This window comes from Cavia porcellus, unplaced genomic scaffold (genome assembly GCF_034190915.1).
Source record: "Cavia porcellus strain 051 isolate PalLab524CR breed Dunkin Hartley unplaced genomic scaffold, mCavPor4.1 scaffold_2, whole genome shotgun sequence".
Lineage (NCBI taxonomy): Eukaryota > Metazoa > Chordata > Mammalia > Rodentia > Caviidae > Cavia > Cavia porcellus.
The window spans coordinates 84303954-84324494 of NW_026947485.1; the positions used below are offsets into that span (position 1 = coordinate 84303954).

General features: G+C 43.8%; 1 protein-coding gene and 1 long non-coding RNA gene across 6 annotated transcripts in view; one reads left to right on the forward strand and one right to left on the reverse strand.

The window, feature by feature from the left end:
• Rbm20 (RNA binding motif protein 20) overlaps positions 1 to 20541 on the forward strand; it is a 185722-nt gene that overhangs the window by 104139 nt on the left and 61042 nt on the right. Inside the window, exons 1-2 of one of the 5 annotated variants that reach the window (XM_063244694.1) lie at positions 15105 to 15365; positions 15553 to 15619. The exons of 3 other annotated variants lie outside the window; for them this stretch is intronic. The gene's annotated coding sequence lies outside the window, so the exon portion shown is untranslated. Of the gene's footprint in view, positions 1 to 15104; positions 15366 to 15552; positions 15620 to 20541 lie in introns of those variants that run through there. One more of the 5 variants, XM_063244692.1, reaches the window with a different exon arrangement.
• LOC134475210 (uncharacterized) lies at positions 13993 to 16438 on the reverse strand. Its single transcript, XR_010046230.1, has 3 exons — positions 16135 to 16438; positions 14645 to 14698; positions 13993 to 14256 (listed from the first exon to the last, which is right to left on the reverse strand). It is a non-coding gene; the product is annotated as an uncharacterized LOC134475210 (long non-coding RNA).

Below are 20541 nucleotides of genomic sequence, written 5' to 3' on the forward strand. Positions count from 1 at the left end.
GCATGGGCTAACCAGGGAGGATTGGGGTGTACCAGCAGGCTCCAGAGGTTAGTCAAATCCCAAATCCCTGAAATAATTCACTTTTTAAAAACCAGAATCCTGTTTTCTCCCTGGAACCTCAAAACATGGCCAAGTGGGCTACTGTCTCCATAAAGTTAAGTTCACACCCACAAACACACACCCACACACACCCACACACACACACACACACACAGACACACACAGACACACACACAAAGAGCATGTCTCATGGAATACCCTTCTTAGAACCATCTAGCTAAATGTTTCCATAGCATCTGTCATATTCCTGGGATCAGAAAAACAGTGTCAACAACATATGCAAATACCACAGTAGTAGCCATTAAAAGGACAGGAGCACACATTTATTGTGCACAGAGTGTGTGCTGAGCATTGTAGGAAAATGTGTGACAGGAGGACAGCTGCACTAAAGGCGCTTACCACGTGGGAAGGTGTAATCCAAGAGCATGAGAAAGACAGTCACACCTTGAGGCCAACATTATGCTTACTGGAAAAATCCTTAGAGGCATTCCCAATTAGAGTCAAAGATAAGACTAAGATAGGACACACCACTGCTTTCGACATTGTGCTGAAGGACCTTGCCAATGCAGTAAGACAAGAAAAATAAAATTGAATGGACAGAAAGAGGCAAAGATCTTGCTATGTGAAGGTAATATGGTGGTGTATTTTCAAAGTCCAAATATTAGTTTTATTTTGATTGCTGATTGATTGAACCTGGGGCCTCACACATGTTAGGCGAATGCTCTGCCACTGACCTACCTATGGGTACAGAGCCCAGAACCAGGTTTGGGGCCTAGCAGTTTCCGCTTACGTAACTGTAGCTTCCATGTTGCCTGCTAAGGATGGAGGTTGCTTTGTGTTTCCTTGAAAAAAGTTTTAATTTTAATTTTTTTATTTAATATTTTTGAATTTAGGAGAGTTTTTAGACAGTTTCAGTGGTTTATGCCTGTAATCCTGAAATCTGGACACAGGTGCTGCTCCCTGTCCATTCTTGAGTTTTCCCTGTGTGGAGAAGGTACAAGCGGCCAAGAGAGCAGAGAAGGGAAAGCAGTTTTGCTCTGGAGCAGGAAAATCATGATCATGGCCCTGGAGTCTTATTTTCCTGACCTTTTGAAGCGCAGGCCTTGCCTAAGTTCCCTGAAGCCCTGCAGTGACCCGGCTGTTCTCCCTGACAGGTGGATCTGGAGCCTTGTAATTAGTGATAAGGGCACTTGTGACCGAGTAGCAGATTCTTAACTAGCTGGGGCTGCCTTTGCTGATGCAGATGAACAGTTTTAATTGCCTCCATTATCTTTCTGGAGTCATGATGTCTAACAGCCAAGAAATGATGCTGGTGCAGTAGTGAGGAGGAGGAAGGGTGTGCTGGGTCTCTAGGGATGTTCCAGTGTCTTGCTCAAGGTTGTCCTCTGAGGATCTGTAATTTGAAAACAGGGATCTTGGGATTCTGCCCTCTGCACAGCCTGGCCTGGGTTTTCTTATCTGTGAAATGGGGCCAACTCAACGATGGCAGAGCACTGTGTGTGTGTGTGTGTGTGTGTGTGTGTGTGTGTGTGTGTGTGTTTGTGTACCCGGGCACATGCCCATGTGTGGGTGAAGGGGTCATTTCCTTTCTGCTTCCAAAGAGAAGGATTTGAAGACAAAAAACAAAAACAGAAGAGTGCTTCCACTGAGGCGGAGCGTTCATAAGTATTCTTATCACTGTTATCAATCTAACTAACATGTCAGTCATCTTAAATAACTTGAGTGTATGGACAGTTTTCTCCAGCTGTATGGGATGCTTCTGCAAAGCTCATCTGAATGCTACATGACAAGATTCAGAGTTGGAAGGCACAACATTCTTGGATGGCCCCTCTCTGTCACAGGAATGGATTTTTTAAAAATTTTATTTAAAAGGAAAACAAAACAAAACAAAGTGGTGTAAGGGTACAAGTAATACAGAACTACAAAAAAAAAAAACAGTAAGAAATCACCAGTTAATAGATTACATATTATCATATTAGAGATAGTTGCTCAAGACACAGAATCAAAGCATACAAAGTGAACATTCAAACAGAGAGACTGCAAACAGTTGTGTTCAATGATCCAACCAAAAACATTAATATGGTCAGCTATTTAACACCCCTAACACACTTGCTGTTGTATCTTTTAGAGCACTTTTTTTCCTTCTCTTTTTTACAACAAAATTTACAAATTTTGGGTTTTATTACTCCTTAGTTCTTATTACTTTTTTGGGGGGGGAGAGAATAAAGTCAAATATGGCAAAATAAAGCTGTCAGTCAAAACCAAGGATAGACATAGCACATGATGTAAACACAGAGTACAAGGTTATCAACAATGGTTACCATAATGTCTCTTGTTTCCTTAAAAAGAATTGTCTATCTCATTAGGTATTATAAAGTTGAACAAAACAGTAGAGAACAAGACCAATAAAACTTAAGCATTGTAAACATTACAGGACTTCCAAAGGAGACAATAGTCAAACCAGAATGGGCATCTTAGTGAATCTTATTGTCTTCAAAGTAGTTGCCTATACCCTGAAACTTAGTACTATCATACAGAATGAAACAGAGTCTAATCAGTCAAAACAAGATAGTGGGAATGGATTTTAAGAGACAGTTAAAAATCTAACTCAAGAGGTGGTTGAAGCAGGATCAGGACTGGGGGTGTAGATGTATGTGCTATACTGTACATGCTAAAGAAATAACTTGGTCTTACTCTAATCTTTTCTTCCTTTTCTCTGTTTATTGGGAGAAAAGATGCTTTTCTACTTCTGTTTAGCTTAGTTTTGTTTTGTTTTGAGATGGAGTCTCACCATGTTGTCCAGGCTGGCCTCAGATGTGGTTCTCCCACCTCAGCCTCCAGAGTAACTGGGGTCACAGGCGGGCATCACCATGCCCAGCTCTTCTTCCCCTCATTTAGCCAGCTCCTCTCCTCTTTCCCCTGAAAGTTGTTTGGGAGGTTGAGGGGCCGTGAGGGGCACCATCCATGCCATGATCACAGCGCTGTTCTGCGGGACAGGTTCCAGTACAGGCTGTGATTTGACTTCACACCTACCTTCTCAGTCTTGCGACTGCTTTGCTGACATAGCTGAAAAGAGGGCCTCAGGTAAGAGACACTGTGGAGACTTGATAAAATTTGCCTAGAATGAGGGGGACCTTGGCAAAAGGGGAACAAGGGACAATCATGAAGTGTCTGTGATCAATGTTGAGTCTTGTGTTTTATGATAGTTATTTTTATGTTGAGAGATTACACAGAAAACTAGCAATCAGTGAAGTTCCTCTTTAAATTTATTTGCACTATGATAAATTGGTTTTTTTTTAAACTTGGCACTGATTTGTTTTTTAAGCCACAGCTACTCTTTGCACCTTTCTTCCTCACCATGCCAACACCCATCCCCAGGCAAAGCTGTGTGAACTTTCTCCTTCTCCCAGGGCCTGGCCCTCTCTAGCATGGTGCTTTCCTCTGTCATAGATGCGTGACTTTTTGCTGTTTATCAGCATTAATTTTGGCAGACCTCTCTTTGGGAAGCCACACTCATGCCCAGGCCTGATGCCCTTCTGTCACCTCATCTTCTCCTTCCTGGCTGTTGTGCCATTGGAACTATATGTTGCATCAGTATTAAAGGCAGAGTCTTGGAAAAACATTGCTAATTACAAGTCTTCACACATTTGTGGCCACTTGCAACCTTAAGTATGCAGGCTGGTCAAGAGGATACAGTTCTGGGTCTATCTCAGTACTGCAGATCAGTACTAAAAAATATTTCAGATTTTTTTGTGATGTGTAAAGGGTGTGAAAAAGAGATGAAATATCAAATTTGCATTAGATTAGTTTGCCTTTATGAGGCTTCAGTTACATCCTCCCTAAACTGGGCATGATCATAACTTAATTCTCTGTAGCCAGAGGCTGCCTATGATAGTAACTGGAGACTCCATCTATTGATTTTTCTTTAAATAGAAAACAGAGTGATTGGGTACAATCATTAACACTCCTAACGTGCACAAGAACAGTGTCCATGTTGGATTTTGGAAAGGAAATTGGGGAAGAGTATGGGAACAAATGTTTTTCCACAGCGAACTGTTTTTCTGCGTCAAAGAATAAGAATCATTTTAAGCTCACAGTGACATTGAGAAGGCGGAGACTTCCTGGATACCTCTCCCTGAGCAGCCTTCCGTGTTGTCAACATCCTCTAGCAGGGGGACGTTTCTTGAGACAGGGGACCTACTCTGCCACACCTGTGCCATCCAGAGCCCACAGTTTACACTGGTGCTCATTCCTGGTGTTGCATGTTTATGGGTTTGGACTAATGTGTATTGACAAGTGCCATCACCACAGTGTCCTACAGAGCATTTGTCCTGCTCTAAAAATCCTCTGTGTGCCACCAATTCACCCCTTCACCTCCCAACCCCTTGCAACCACTGATCAGTTTACTGTCTCCATTCTTTGACCTTTTCCAGAATGCTATGTAGTAGTTGTAATCACATTACACATCGCCTTTTCAGACTGGCTTCCTTCACTTAGTTGGATACATTTAAGGTTCCTTTAGGATAGGATAGGCTCGATAGTTCCTTTCTTTTTAGTTATGAATAATACTCACTGGTCTGGTTGGCAGGTTTTTGTAGAGACACATCTATGGGTTTTTGATCTGGGCATAGAGTGTGATTGAAAGGTTGAATAGCTGCCCGCCATTTTTCTGTCATTTTTCAATGTAAAGCATTACGCACACATAAAAGCAGACAGCCAGCTATGCAGGGTTTAGTTGAATAGAGTGGACACCTAGTAACACCACCAGGTGGGTTTCCGATGGGAAGACTGGTACCCAGCAGCCCTGAGCCATTCCCGCTTCTCTCCTCACATATAGTTTGTGGTAACTGGCTTTTCTTTGTAATTTCATAATGTGTGTGTCATTCTCTGCTGGCTTGAAAGCAGTACATCCTTCCACACAAATTACATGTACTCACCAAAGTCTAAAAACTTTCATTTTCTGTTTTGTAATGCAAAGTTCTTGGAACATTCTAAAAGTATGTAAGCTCTCCCACTTTATTTTCTCTTGGGTTTTTATTCTACACTTTAAAAGAACGCCATAAAATATATCGTTGCATGTCACTTTGCTCACTCTTTTGTCTCTTACTTTGCTTTTTACTCCTTTTTTGAGTTTCCGGTTTCCATTTGGTGGTACCTTCTTTCTGCCTAAAGCATAGTCTTTCCACTTGCCTTTTCTGTTGATGCACCTCAGGTTTTCCGTTTATGAAAACCCCTGAATCTCACTGTCCTTGTGAAGCATATTTAGTTCAATACAGTTATTGTGACAAATGACCACAACTTTGGTATTTTAAAATAACATCAATTTATTCTTTTGTGGTTCTAGAGGACAAAAGCCTCAAATCAGTTTGAATGGATTAAAATCAAGATACCAGCAGAGCTTCTCTCTCTGTAGGTTCAGGAGGGGAATCTTTGCCTTTTCCTGCACTCCTTGGCTCCTGGCTCCCTCCTCTCCCCTCAATGCCAGCGACAAGTACCGTCTCTTTAGATCCTTCCCTTCTGTCACCTCATCTTCTCCTCTGGTCAAACATCCCTCACCAAGTAACCTATAATGGCATTTAGGACCCACTTAGATAATGCAGAATGATATATTCCATCTCATGACCTTAAAGTAATCATATCTGCAAGGTCTTTTTTCTCTCTCTCTTTTTTTTTTTTTTTGGTCATATAAAGCAGCACTGACAGGTTTCATAGGCTGTGACCTGCAAGTCTTTAGGGGTTATCATTCATCTTCCCACCTCACTGCACAGCTTGGTTATTGTTCCCTTTCAGCATATTAAACATATTGAGCTGTCTTTCAGCTTCCATTTTTTCTTTAAGCATCTCTCTTTGTTCTAGTTTTGGTCACTATGATTACCAATAACTGTAGTGTGTCTAGATGTGCATTGCTTTATGTTTATTCTGTTTGAGAAGCTCCAATTTTCAGCTTCATGGTGTCTTTCATCGGTTCTAGAAAATCCGAGGGCATGGTCTCTTCTATATTATCTCAGCATCCCCATCCTTATTTTTCTCCTGTGGGACCCCGGTGAAATACATGTTGGACTTTGTCACTGAATCATGCACATTCTGAATCTGCTGTTCTTTGTTTTTCATATTTTTTTCTTTTTGAATATTGTTCCATATATTTGGTGCTGTATTCAGGATAATTTTCTGTGCCCTAATCTCTGGTTCCTGACTCTTGTTCTTAATCTTTTGCTGAACATGGAAGATTTTCATTGGTAGTTGAAATTTTCCTTTCTAAAAGCTGTGTTTGAGTCTTCTCAAAATCTGCTAAGTCAGCTCTTACAGTTTTTTGTTTCCTGCAGACATTTGCAAGATCGTTGTTTGTCTTTCCCTGTGGTTAATGCACATAAACTTAGTGACTCTGGGCCGGAAGTCAGTATAAAGTCTTGGGTCTGTCCTCTGGTTCAGTTGGCTATCGATTCTGTTGCCTTATTTCCTTATACTCCTGATTATCTGTTTCTTTATATGACTGCTCAGTTATTGGCCTTAGGAAATTATTTGTGGAGGTGATGTGAGGCTCTGAAGCTTAGAGTATACTTATTCTCCTCCTCTTTTCTTTTTATTTTTGGAATCACCATGAACCAAATTCTGTACAGATCTGTGTGAGGACAGGCTTGTGACCATGCCTTCTCAGGGACATTTTCCCGCTCCCTTTTTCCTTCTGCTCTGCTCAGATTTTTCCTTGGGCCTGGGGTTGGAGAGGGACAGAAAGGGACCGATCACTTCTGGTCCATTTCATCCATGAAGCTGTGTCTCTCTGGGCTGAGGTGAACACAATCGAGGTTCCTCTGAGCATCATCACATTGAGTGTACATTGGGCCTGGACCTCTGCTGTCCATCTGCCACTAACATCTGTCAGGAAGCCACAACTTTCACTCAGACACTGCTCTTACCTCTCTGGGCTCACATTTTACCCCAAACTTGCCTGGGGGCAATGCTATCTTCTCAACATGTTGGTATTTTTAAGATGAAAAGTCTTGAGTTGTTTCCAGAGGGGTGATCCAATAAGCCAACCTACCTAATGGAAACGGCTATGGCGCTTCTATTGCATAAAATTATGTGTATGTGTTAACAATTGCTCTTGTCCTTAAGAAACCCAGGGGCCTTATGTCTGAAAAGACCAGGGGAATATAGGACCACAAATTGTTCCTCATTTTAAGACATTGTTAGCCATATGAGAGACTGATGTGGTGTAAGCTTTATGGGGAAATTGTGTGAGACTTTGCTATTTTTCCATACATGTTATGAAACTGAAAGCCCATTTTGCTTGATGGTGTTTATTCTTTCCTCAGGGGGTTGCTTTAGTTGGTTGGTCAGCCAGTGAAGTTTCATCTTTGCCTGGAAAAAAATAACCACCGAAGGAAAACTGCTCTTAGCTGGCATCCCAGCTGCCCAGCCTGGTCCTAGGCTACCCTGCAGTGGCCAAGGTCCAGCCTCTTCAAGGGTAGGTCTGAGGGCAGCTGGCTTTGGCTCAGGTGGTGGGGACAGCATTCGTCAACAGCGTCTTCTCTTGTGCTCTGATCCTTAATGCTCCAACGTGCGTCTGTGACAATGAAGGCGGATTCCTGACTCCGGCTGTGGCTTAGGATATGTCGGTAGATAAGTCTGGGCAACTCAGGTTTGTGAGTCCAGTCTTTGGCCTACCCACAATGTCACGTTTTAACCAGCTGGTGTTGGATCAAGATTTTCATACTTTAAACTCCAAATGTCAACAACACATTGATAACTGCTTGGTCCTCTTATCCCAAATTTGGATGGGATCCTCTGAAATTAATAGCAGCGTGAGGAAAAGCCTATAAATCACCTGTTGACTCGGAAAACACGCAGTGGACTTCTCTGTGGGAAGCATCTTGCTGGGCAGGATGGTGTCCTTGCTCTCTGAATGTTTACAGTTTTGTCCGATGCAAGGCTTCAAGTATGGTCACCCAAAAGAGAACCTGGAATTTAAAGGAGTCACTGAGGACAACTCAGAATGACAGGGCTGTGATGTGTGTTATCTCTTTGCTTTTGGCTTTAATGCAGCTGACCTGGCTGGTAGTGCCTCTCCCCTCTCCATGCCTCAGTGTACCCCTCTCCCAAATCTGGGCTCCTGGCAGTAGGTGTGGCCTTCCTACCCAGACCAGGGCTACCACTTGGGCAAGGAATGGAGGTGGCCATGCTTTTCTGTTTGAGACTCACCAAAAGGTGAGAGGGCCCCAAGGTGGGAACCGGTCTTGCTGGCTGTCACTAGAGCTTGTGCAATCTTATGATTAATTCATGAGTTATGCCTCAGAGCAGATCCAATTTCCTGGAAATTGTTTCAGGATGGATACTGGAATTGGAGTTAATAAAACTTTGGAGGGAAAGATGTATCTCCTTGCCAGATCTCTTGCTCATTGCTCTGCGGTGCCCCCCACACATGCAAGGTCGGTGCATTTATCAATTAAGCCACTAAGATGCCAGTTAAAGCTTCTGCAGACAATTGCCCTGGGGTGTCTGAGGGGAAAGCAGCTTAGCTTAGATTTGTTTTCTCAGCAGAATTAGAGAGTTCTTTACCGAAGCTTCTTCAAGCTGCCTCTCTTTTGGCAAAAAAGAACTGTTAACCTTCTTCCAGCCTCTCTACTCCTGGGACTGTGATGATTCCTTCCTAGTTTAGTGCAGGGCACAGATTCTGCCTTTTTTTTCCCCTTATTTGCTTATCGTTCTCCTCCCAAGTACATTTTTTTTTTCACGCCCTATTTCTCTGGTCACATGGCTGAATGTTTTGTTCCCAAACAAAAGTGACTTTTATATACAGCTTGTTATAAAAGAGGAGAAACATGTGGCACATAGTATATTTCTAACTTTTATATCTTCATACTCTGGCATGTGGCCATGGGAAGGTCGTGTTTTGCTGAGCTGGACTCCTGCCATTTAAATTTTCATGGGAGTAAGCAGTAACACAAAGTGTTAGTGATCTTCCTCCTTGTCTCTCCCCTCCTCCTGCTATTCGAAAGCCCATCAGCAAGCACTCGCACAGAGTGTGAAATACTGAATACCAAAGCCTCAAACTTAGGATCCATTCCATTTAGTTGTTTATTTTTGAATACACATGTAGAGGGAAACCAATACTGGGTTGGAAAGTATCTACTGCTATGTTAGATGATATCTTGATCTTTTGCAGAAGCAGAGAAGGAAGGCAGTAGAGAGTTCTGGGCACAGTGCTGTTGATGGATTGATAGAGGGGATGAAGGGCAGCTGGCCTTCTGAGGGAGGACTGGACAGAGCCGGTCCCAGCTAATCTGTGACTCCCTCAGTGCTTGTACCATCTTCCCAGATGCTCCCAGTGAGACCTGTGGTGAGATGTTACCTTGGTCTAGGGGAAAGGAAACTGCAACTGTTTAGGATGGTTGAAGTCCGCTCATCCCAGGGGGATAGGGCGGGCCCTGCAGTGAGTCATTTGTTTGACAACAGTGACCCATCCCACCTTGTTTCTGTTGATGCACATGGAGGAATTTACATGTCAGGTACTCTTTCAGGCTCTCATATAGCAGTAGAAAAGAAGATCCCTGCTGTCCTGAAATGGGCAGGTAATAGAACATAAAATTTAAAAAACAAGGAAAGGGAAGGGAACAAGAGTAACCTTGTGACCTGCCTTAGATTCCTAATTGCCATGTGACTTCCTTCAGAAGATGACAGTAGCAGAGGGACCTGGATTTGGAGAATCAGTTATAAGAATCTGAAGCTGTTCTGTTCAATAAACCCTCTGACTTCCGGAAATGTTCCATGCCATACTTACGGTATGGTGGACACTTGAAACACAGCTAGTACAATTAAGACTCTTAATTTAAATTGCTACCTGTGACTAATAGCTATCCAATTAGATAGTTCAGCTCAGGTAGAGAGAACGGCTTGTACAGAAGTTCTGAGGATATGGTTACCATGTAGTCCCAACCTGTGCTCTAAGTCTGGAAGCTATGGTCAGTCTTTAAATAGCAAATCTGAAAAATGTACTGATGCTTCCTGCCTCTGTTCTGTGGGCCCCTGGAGGACCTGTAGAGGAATAACTCTTAGCCAAATAGGAATTAAACCCCCTGCTCAACAAAGAACCAGTTTCCTTTCCTAAGATAGGTTCATGCCCACACTGTCTGACTCACCAGTCTTGACTAGTTTACTCTGTTGTGGCCATGGCTGGCCTTTGTCTGTGCAGGATATAACCCTTGCAGAAGCCAAGTTCATTCATTCTGGAAACAAATCCTGTCTCTGTTCTTCACAGTGCTTGCATTTCCATATACCAAGGAGGCTAGGACCTCTACCACTGCTCTTTCGAGGGGTCGGTTCATATTTCACGACCCCAGCAGCTTGACACCTCATTTTTTCTGGCTTAACTTTTTTTCATTGCTAAAAATGGCATAGTCAACCCTGGTTTTAAAGAGAAACCAGTGTTTAAAGATAGTTTCTCCTTGAATTACCACTTTGCATGGGAAGGATTAAGAAAAGGAAAGAAGAAAGGAGAAAAGATAAGAAGACAGGAGGAGAGAAGAGGAGTGGAGGGGAGTGGAAGAGAGCGGCCTAGGACGTTTCCAGTGGTTTCCTCACATGATGCCCAGGGCACTGGGACCTCTCACACTAGGAAAGCTTCTGTACCTCTCCGCCAATAATTGAGCTGTTCCAAGCAGCTGCTGGCTTTCCCCAGCATCAGAGGAAAATTGGGGAGAAAGGACCATGGCAAGTACCGACTCTGTCATCCATTGTGGCTGGAGATTCAGCTCCAGCAAGATTCCCAGGAGAAAACTGAGACAAGGTAGCCTGTCCTGGCTCAGTGTACCAAAGATTAGAGGAGGCTCTGCTACAGAGCCTCTAATCCTAGGCTGGTCTGGATTCATCATGGGTTACTACTCCCATGGTGTTTGTGTACCCCAAGGAAAGAAATCAGTTACTTATTACTGTCTTCAAAGTTATGTAAACTGAGTGAAGGGAATCAGAAATTTAAACTGGAGACCACAGGACCATGCTCACGGCAGTAGTTTGAGTAACTGCTCTGTTTTCCCTTTACTTCTAGCTGACTCTCTACCATAAGTCAGACCAGTGGTGATGTAAGGGAGAGAAGAACAACAGAACAGGGCACAGGCTGTGGACATCAAGCCATAGCATGGGTCCAGAAGCTGAGGGCCTTGGTCAATCTGGTGGAGAAGTCTGAGGTCACAAGGTGAGCTCTGCAGCCCCTGCACAGTGCACTGGCCTCTTCTGCCTCCTTTGGTTGAGCTCCTTTCTGGAAGATAAGATTGAAAACCCACCAGAATCCTGTGCTCTGGCCTTTTGGTGATGTGGTGGTGCCTCTCCTGGATGCTTACCTCTACCTGTCCTGCTCTAGAAGGGGAGCCCCTGTGATGGAAAACCTTCATCTGTGGGATCATTTGAAGGCTCCATAAGCTAAATGGAATGGGCCAGTGTGAGCCCAGCTAAGTCATTTTCATCTTGTAAGAGATTATTTTTAAATGGAAAATAAATACTTGTTTATTAAAGAAAAGTTGGAAAATGTATAAAAGGAGAGAATTCCTTACAATTCTGCCAGCTAAACTTAGCTGTTCCTACTAACATGTTTTGGTATGTTCTTTAAGCATTTTTGTGTGTGTATGTGTGTGTGTGTGTGTGTATGTGTTTTCTATCAAAGGGTGATTTGGCCTTCCATGTGGCTGAAACCATAATGCGTACATATGTAATTGTGGGTACAGGTTTTTAATTTAACATGAAGTTGTTAGAGGATCATAAACATCACTTCTAAATGTCCACGTGGTGTATCTTTAGTTCCCATGGCCCTGGCACTTGGGCTTCTTGACCATAAGGATGCTGTCACTGGCTAGCTGGGGGTCACAGGATGCGTAGGGGGTGAAGTTAGGTCCCCTCCATGTCTCACAGGTGATCATCTAGTATCCTTATCACCTTTAGTCATTATACTTTGAACTCACCTTACCTGCAGCAGTTATTTTCCTGTAATTATATTATCTACATTTATGACTTGTCTTATGTGCTGGGAGGTGTTTTAATGAAAAGACAAAGTTGTGGGATTCAAACAAACCAGTGGCCACATGCTAGCTTTGGCTCTTTCGGTGCTTAGTCATTGAGAGCTTCAGTTAGCCTCACCTGTAAAGTGGAGGCAGTGACTTTAGTTTCTTAAAACCTGAAGGTCGGGGCTGGGGATTTAGCTCAGCGGCATAAGCGCCTGCCTTGCAAGCCTGTGGTCGTGAGTTCAATCCCTGGTACCAGTAAAAATACAAAAAAACAAAACAAAACAAAAAACCCCAAAAACAAACAAACCGTGAAGGTCGAGAGAATGGGTGAGGCAGGTAGTGTGATGCCATGCAGATCCACTCTCGGTGTTGCCTCTTGTTCCTCCCTCCCTGGTATAGAGTAGGTACTTAAACAAAGCTAGTATATAGTAGGTACTCAACATGTTCATGTTACATTTAGCTGAATTTCAGGCTGTGATGGCCATTTTGTGTTTCTCCATTTTCCACTGGGACCTAAGTTTGTGTCCTCTTCTCTGAGTAAGAGCTAGGACCATATAATTAGATGAGCTCATTCTAGGTGTGGACTTTTCTCCTTATAGGAATTACACTCTAAGGCCACTTGTCAGGGTACCTTTCAGTTTGATTCTCAAGGTCACTTGCAGTGTATCACATTGCCAAGCTCACAGTAATGGCCACTCACACCACTGCTGCCTGTACCAAGTCCCAAGCTGTATTAAACTCAGAGCCTAAATTCTAGAGGTGGGCATGGTTCTTATTCTCCTTTCCTTTTTCAGGTCTCTGGCTTTTTGTTTTGCTTTATTTTTTTTTTTTTTTTCCAGTACTTGGGATTGAACCTAGGGCCTTGTGCATGCTAGGTTTTATGGTTTGTGTCTGGATGTCTCCCCTAAGCCTCATGCAGTTATGAAGGTGCTTTTCAGAGGTGGGCTTCTAAAGTTTGTATGTGATTCATGGGCCAGTGCTGGGATTATGGGTGTGAATGCTACATCCACCCTGGGGCAGGCAGTCAATGTACATTATAAGGGACAGAAAGAGTCTGTGCACACTTTTAGCTTTTTGCTCTTGCTATGTTTGCTGACTTTCACCACCATGAACTGTTGCCCTCTTCCATGAACCACCCTGCCTTGAACTCAGCAGATTATGGACTAAAAATTTCACAAACTGTGAGCTAAATAAACCTTTCCCTCTTTAATTTTGGATGTTGGTTATTTTGTCTCAGCAATGAGAGAAAAGTAACCAAGAAACTAGGGAAGTTCTGTACCATCGAGAGCTATAGCTCAGCCTTTCAGGACTTCTGTTCTTAACACCATTGACCTCCCCTGAGGCAGATGGAAGCAGAGCCTTCAATGATGTGTATGTTGAGGTGCTTTTCAGTAAACTCTTTTGAAAGATGTGTATGTTGAGGTGCTTTTCAGTAAACTCTTTTCCAAAGAAAGTCTTACACACAAGGAAAGAAAGCCAAGACTACAGAACGGGGAAAGGTCCAGTCCCTGCTTGGAAGGGAGCCTTGTGACTGGGAAACCTAGTGGACGGGGAGGGCCCCAGAGCCTGAGCAGAGTGCTGCTGCGGCCAGGTTGGCTGGTTCCTCTAGGTCAGGCTCTCAGACTGGCGCCTTTAGGTGTCTGTGACTGAGTCAGCGGGTGACAGCCAACTGAGCCTGGGCAGCCTGCAGGCTGTGACTAAATTAGGAAGAGGAGCCCTTGGGCGCTCCTGGGAGCTCGCTGGGCAGGTAGGCAATTGCAGGGCCTCTGGTGGGCAGCTGGAAACAGCTGTTCTAAATTCGTCTGATCAGACTGCACTTTGGCTTTTCGATAGGCCGTAGAACTGTCACATACTAGTTGAAGCATAGCCCAGCTGCAGGGCACCTCCCCGGTGGTGGGTGGTGAGGGGGGTAATCTGCCCTCTACCCCTCCTCTCCAAGGGTCTAAGCAGGAGAATCTACTAAGCTTTCATCACTAAGTCCTTCCTAAGCTCTTCAGCAAGCTGTGCCTTTTAAGAAGCATACTCTTTTGAATCATTTTGGGGAGAGGATTATAGAGAGCGCGGGCATCACTGAAGAACATCAGGCTATCTGAGACAGTACAAACTGAGTTGACATTTGCTTTATATAACCTGACAATGAGGTATCTGTGACAGCAGATTTTGAATTAGAAGATCACAGGAAAGTTTAATGGTGGAAGTGTGATATCTGGAAAAAGAAAAGTTTTTATAGAACCGATGAGAAAATGGTGGTCTCTGGAAAGGCAAGGGAGGTTTTCACATGAACTATGGCAAAGGCCAACCCCGTCCTTTGACCCCACTTCTTCCCAAGGAGGGACTTCTTGGTGCTCTTTTCTCTTTTCCTCCTTCCCCTCCACCCCCTTTTATGTTGTATTTTCCACCTAATTAGTTGAAAGCCTTAGCTGCAAAGCAGTTTCTTAACTGCACCACCATCAATATTAAGGAAACCCTTCTTTGCCCAGTAGCTGTCAGTGACACCCTGCCTACCCCCTACTTCCTTTCCCCAGGGGCAGTATCACCCCCCTCACCGCCTACACAGCCACTGTTTAAAGCAGAGGAGAATCCACTTTTCCTACCAAAAGGCATTGAGTTACCACTGGGCCAGTAAAGTGGTGATCTTCTTACTCCATCTGTTCCACAAAAATAAAGTGAAAGAAGGGTTAGGGGCAGGAGGCATGCCGGCCGGATCAGTTTCTCAGCGCATTGCTAAGGGTTCTTGTGGGTACCTTCAGGACCCAATCATCACTTGCGAAATCCAGACTAACAAACAAGCAAGCAAACTAAAAATAAATGACCAGTACCAAACACGACAAAATGAGGAGGTGAAGCAGGCCAGGAGGTTTTGGAATTTTCTGAAAAATGGCCAGAATGGTTAGCCTAGGACTCCCTCCTTCCAAGCATTCTCAGGAGAGCTCCCTGCATGGAGCTGGCTTGGGTGTTGATACTCAAAGAGGCCGAGAACATGTGGCATAAACATGGACTGATATTGTTTGCCATTTCCACCCAGCGTGTGTAATGCCGCAGGAATGGTCGGGGCATGTGACTCCCCGTCCAGACGGGTGTGCAGTCCTGGGGAGCGCTCTTTCTCTCTCGCTCCCTTGCTCGCACCCGCCTTCCTACCCCTTCCCAGACTCGGGAGACTCTAAGTGGAGGCTTGTCATGATTGGCATGCAGAAAGCTGGTAGAATGTTGTTGGAATTTTCTAGGGAGGCACATGCGCGACACCTAAAATGACTCCCAGCTCTGGTGGCTGCAGGTCAGCGCTTCTTGCCAGGTGCCCTGGTCTGTTTCAGAAAGGTAAGGTTGCATGACGCCACCCTACCTGTCCCCAGCCCAAGGAGAAAGTTAGGAGTTTCTTTTAATGTTCCCACCCAGGAGGCACTGCTGACCATGTCCTTGGCGCTAAGCGTTTGTGCATGAGTATGCGATTTGTCTGGCTCTCTACCCCCTCCTGTTTAAAAGAGTTTTAATAAATGATTCACAGAGGCTGCTTAACATGTGACCTGAAACAACACCTCCTGACCCCGGTGGAATCAGCAATCCCAACGTCAGTAAGTCTAGATGCCTTTTTTACGCCGCTTTTTTATAAAAGAAAAGTCGCGCAGCTACTGAGAGACAGCGATATCCCCAGATTTGAGCGACTGGAGAGGGGAACATATTTAGAATCCCGAAACCTTATGGATGGCAGGGTCTCTCAGGGTGTTAATCGTTGGATGTCGTCATGGGTAGAGAGGGAATGGAAAGGTGTCTGAAGTGTCGTATCTGCAGACTGAACAATCAGACCCATTCTGAACCGGGAGGGGAATGCTGCAGTCAGACTCCCAGCCCCGTGTAAAGCGAAGGAGCAAGTCTTCCCCAAGAGACAGCGCTTGCGAGCACCTCTCCAGGTGGCTGGAATGTACACTTCAGTAATGCTTGCGTATCTTTAGAGAAAGTTAAAGATTTTAAACAAAACTGTTGTAACAATCTCGAAACAAACGAGAGTCTAAACTCTGGTAGTGAGGTTCGAAGACTTTTGGTGTCATGTGGGATGATGAGGTGGCAGGCACAACCCAATATGACTCACCTCGTTTTTTTATCTGCTGTAGTTTGAAGAGGCTTTGGTACACATAGCAGAGAAATATGGGTTCTCTGCTTGCCAGCATGCAGATGAAGCAGGTCCATCCTCATCAAAGCAGTGGTGTATGCTGTATCTTGCATCACGGAAATTTGCTTAGCCTCAGAGAACAAAAAAGTCCATGTCGTAGCTTTGCTCTTGGTTTCTGCCTAATATGTATTAGAATCGTTTCTGTTCTTTTCTTTTTTCTCTCCCACATCTTTTCAGAGATGTCAGAAAACAGAGGGGGAGAGAGTAGAAATTTTCACACACTTGCCCCTCCCCCCGGGCACACACTAACAGCTGCCATGTATGGTTGTGTGGAATTTGATATTTTGAACAAAATGACTTCCTCATTTTCCATAGTAATATAATAATCAATTTTACCATGAGGGCTGTGTACATGTCAAACCTTGGCTGCTCCTAATTAGCAATGCATGGGGTGGCAGGGAAAGCGCTGGGGAGCAGTTCCAAGTGAAAAGTCAGCCTTTATGTTTTAGCCATGCTGGCTTTGGCCAGCACAGTTCTCAGTCTGCCTGGATCTTAACCGCACGTTTCATTTGCAGTGTTCTGACCAAGAATGGCATGGCCAAATGTAACGGACATGGGCCAGAACCTCTAATTGTTACAGCTCTGTCTTTTATCCCCACTCTGCAGTAATTTTCATATAACCACAGCTTTATAAGATATATCTTGTACTTTGTGAGGGAACGGCATATTCTGCTAAGATCTGCATTCCTGTATGCTTAGAGACCATCATAAATTCAAGTCAGTTGAACAAGTATGTATGTGTCCATTGCCTCTAATTTGTCCAGCCCTGAGCCCTTGGGAGTTTGAAGGAATTTTCCCTCCCTCCTTCTTCTTTCTTCCCTTTTTTCTTGCATCTTTTCTCTTCTTCTCCCTGCCCCCCTGTGTCTCTCCCTCCCTTTATACTGTCTCTGTCTCTCCCTTCCTTTGCTTGAAACAGTCTTGCTAAATCACCTAGGCCAGCCTCAAGCTTGTGATACTTCTGCCCCAGCTTTTCAAGTAGCTGGAATTACAGGCATGTCACTATGCCAGGCAAGTGTGAAAGGTTTTAGGGTGTTAAAGTGCATATAATTTAGATGACAGAAGTCTTCCCCTAACACAGCTCACTTGGCTTTCTGCAGCAGAAACTATGTGTGCTCTGGGCGTCATCTTGAGACACATATATGCACATGCCCGTTTTTGTTTAGTTTCATGAAAAATGCGTCACTATAGCCAAGAAATATTGATTTTCCAGTCTGTTTATGACCATCTGTGGGTTTGTATGACTTTTAGTGTTTATACGTAATTTAAGACAAATGATTGTAATCTATGATGTGACTCATGGGACCCAAAATAATAATAAAAAATAGACAGATTCTGTTCTTTATAGATGAGTGACACTCTGACTTTGCTTTATATTAGTTCTTCTGGGGAGCTATTGAAAACCTCAGTGCCCAGACTGAATCAGTTTTTGGTGATGGGACCCAAGCCCAGGATTTAAAAAAAAAAATAAAACTCCCAAAGTGCCATCAAATTTGAGATATAGTGATATTGGTGATTCTATCAAAATCTTTGTTTCATGTTTTTTAACTTAGTCCTTCTCGAGTATGTTTGGGAATGAACTTTTCCATAGTCGATGTTGTGCAGCTAAGAACCTCTGGGCTTTCCACAGGCCTACACACTGGGCCCTGCATGAGTGAGTTCTGTGAATGGAGCCGTGCTTTCTTTGTGGTCTACACACCTTATTAATCAGTCAATCTACTGAATTATATAAGGTTTCTGAACTTTGCGTACTCCAGGAGCCCAAACATTGCTAAAGACAGTACATATTTGTACATATTTCAGGAAGAAAGGTGGTTATAAGATTACTTGTACGTGTCTTTGAAACCATTTTTGTGGTGTCTGAAACTCCCATGGTAAGAGAAGCCCCCTCTTGGTGTACTGGGTGGCTGGTGGATGGAAATGGCTCGTTAAAATTATAGGTTTTACTAAATTCCTTACAACTCACCATAGATTATTACAATGGAAAAGTATTTTCAAGGTATTCTGCTTCAGTGATTCTCAAAGTGTATGTCAGCATCACCTGGATTGATTAGAAATGCAAATTCCTAGGCCTTCCCTCAGACATTCTGAGGCAGAGCCTGGGCATGGCCCGCCACATGAGCTCTGAGAAGCGCTCCTGGTGTCCCCTGAGTTTGAAAACCAGCACTTCAACTTTCAGTCTTTTCAGTGTGTCTGTTTACAGTCACACAGCTGAGTTATGTGGAGGTCGAGTAATCTCTGTAAAGCAGCTCTAGACTCAGGGAAGGATGGGGCCTGGAAGCTGAGACCTTGGTACCAGATCATGCTAACATTTCCATATGTCACAGATACTGCTTTAAGACAACACTCGTCCTCCTAAAATCATAAGGCATTAAAGACACTGCAAATATTGTCTCATCAGCTTTCCCATTTTACAGATTAGAAAACAGATCCACAAGGTGAACCAAGCTCCATGAGACTGAGAAGAGAGACTATTAGAGAAGAGGAAGGTGATGAGAAGGAAAGCAGGGTGGTGTCATCAATGTGTGTTCTATGAAAATGTCACAGTGAAATCCAGAATTCTGTATCACTGATGTGTGCTAATAACCCCTCCCTATTACTGGTGTCAGAAACTGCAAAACTGGGTCTATTTACAACCAAAACACCTCCCCCACCCCTTTAGGCTTGGTTGAGAATTTTCATTCTCTAAAGTTAATCTAAAATTTTATTGTAGTTTAAAATTGGCTTGAATTGTGTAGCTATGCTTATGCATTTGCTAGAAAAAAATCTTGGTGATGGCCAATACTGCAGGCAGAAATTAGAGGGCCCTGGGTCCCTTGTGGGACACAAATCTCAGCTCAGAATGGTGTAGATTAGACGCATCGCCTCAAGTCACATGGTGGAATGGCATTTTCGGGTTTAGTTAAAAGGAAAAATGGGACAAGTCTGTTGGATGAACACTCTACAATTTTGTGCTTGATTTGGTTGGTGATATGTACATAATTTTGACAGCGTCCAAAGACTGAATTTAATCTGCATTCTCTGCAGAGCTTCATCTTTCAAAGTGTTGTAGCAACACATGTGGAAAACAAATCGAGAATGTGAGACGCAACTGGCGTATCAGCAGTTGTGTGCATGAGCAGGAATAATTATTGATTCCCACATCCACTGTGCACCAGCACTGTGATAGAGGAGAACTCATGGTCTCTGCTTTCAAATGATCATGAGATGGGGAAATCAGACACGGAATGAAGGAGCCAGTTGTCAGACAGAGTAGGATGGGCAGGGAGAGAAAGAGAGAGTATGTTAGAGCTGGCAGGATCGCAAGGACTTGTGACTTTCAGTCAAGGGCGTGCTGGGGCCCACAAGTAGGACCTGCATTCAGAGGGCAGCGCCTGGGTGCTGCATGTGGAAGGCAGTGCCCCGTGAAGGCTGCACTGGGAGGGGGATCAGCACATGCAAAGGCCCTGATACTCGTGAGCCATTGCCCTCCACTGGAGCAGTACTGGCCTACACCTCCTCAAATAGTTCCTTTGTGCATATAACACTAGCCATTTGACTGCTTAGAGAACTTTGTATAGCAGTTTTTAAAAACATATTTCAAAAATCTTGTTTTTCCATCTCCAAAAATTAAGAAGTTCCCCAGTAAAGTTTCTCAGTTGAGGAGATGAGCAGATGGAAGGTCCCCCCAACCCCAGTGGTCAGAGCAGACTCCTTCATTTCAGATTGCACAAAAGCAGTGAAAACCAGTCTACCTAACATGGATTTCCTGAAGAACTGTGTCTCAGACAGACCAACTCCTGCCCTGAATGGATTCCCATTCGTTTCACTCTGAAAGCCGTGGGTCCATGAAGAAATGTTTTCGTAGAGAGAGAATTTTGTAATGAAGGCACTTCGGTGTTTTGTCCACTAAGTCTGTCACACAAATAGAGGTGAGAGAGCCGCTGTACTGGCCTGCCTTTCCCTGACAACAGGAGCAGGGGAAGTGAAATTATTTCACACTGACTGACCTGCAACACAGACATCTGAACCAACTGTATACAGAGCAGAGGTTTCTTCAAAAGCGTTCTTGGGAGCTTAAAATAACAGCTTCATTTGTGAGACTACTAGTGATGTTATTATTAATGTCAGGTTTTGGAGAGCACTTGAACATCCCCCATCCTGATGATCTTTCTGACAGCCAAGAGTCTCTATTTGACAAATGAAGAAATAGAACTTTAGAGTTCTCAGATTTCAAAGGTAAAAGGGACTTTAGAGATCCTTTCATTTAACTTTCTCATTTTACAACAAAACAAAACAAAATGAAACTCGGAGATCCAGGGAAGTGGACTGAACTCCTGCCCCCAGGGA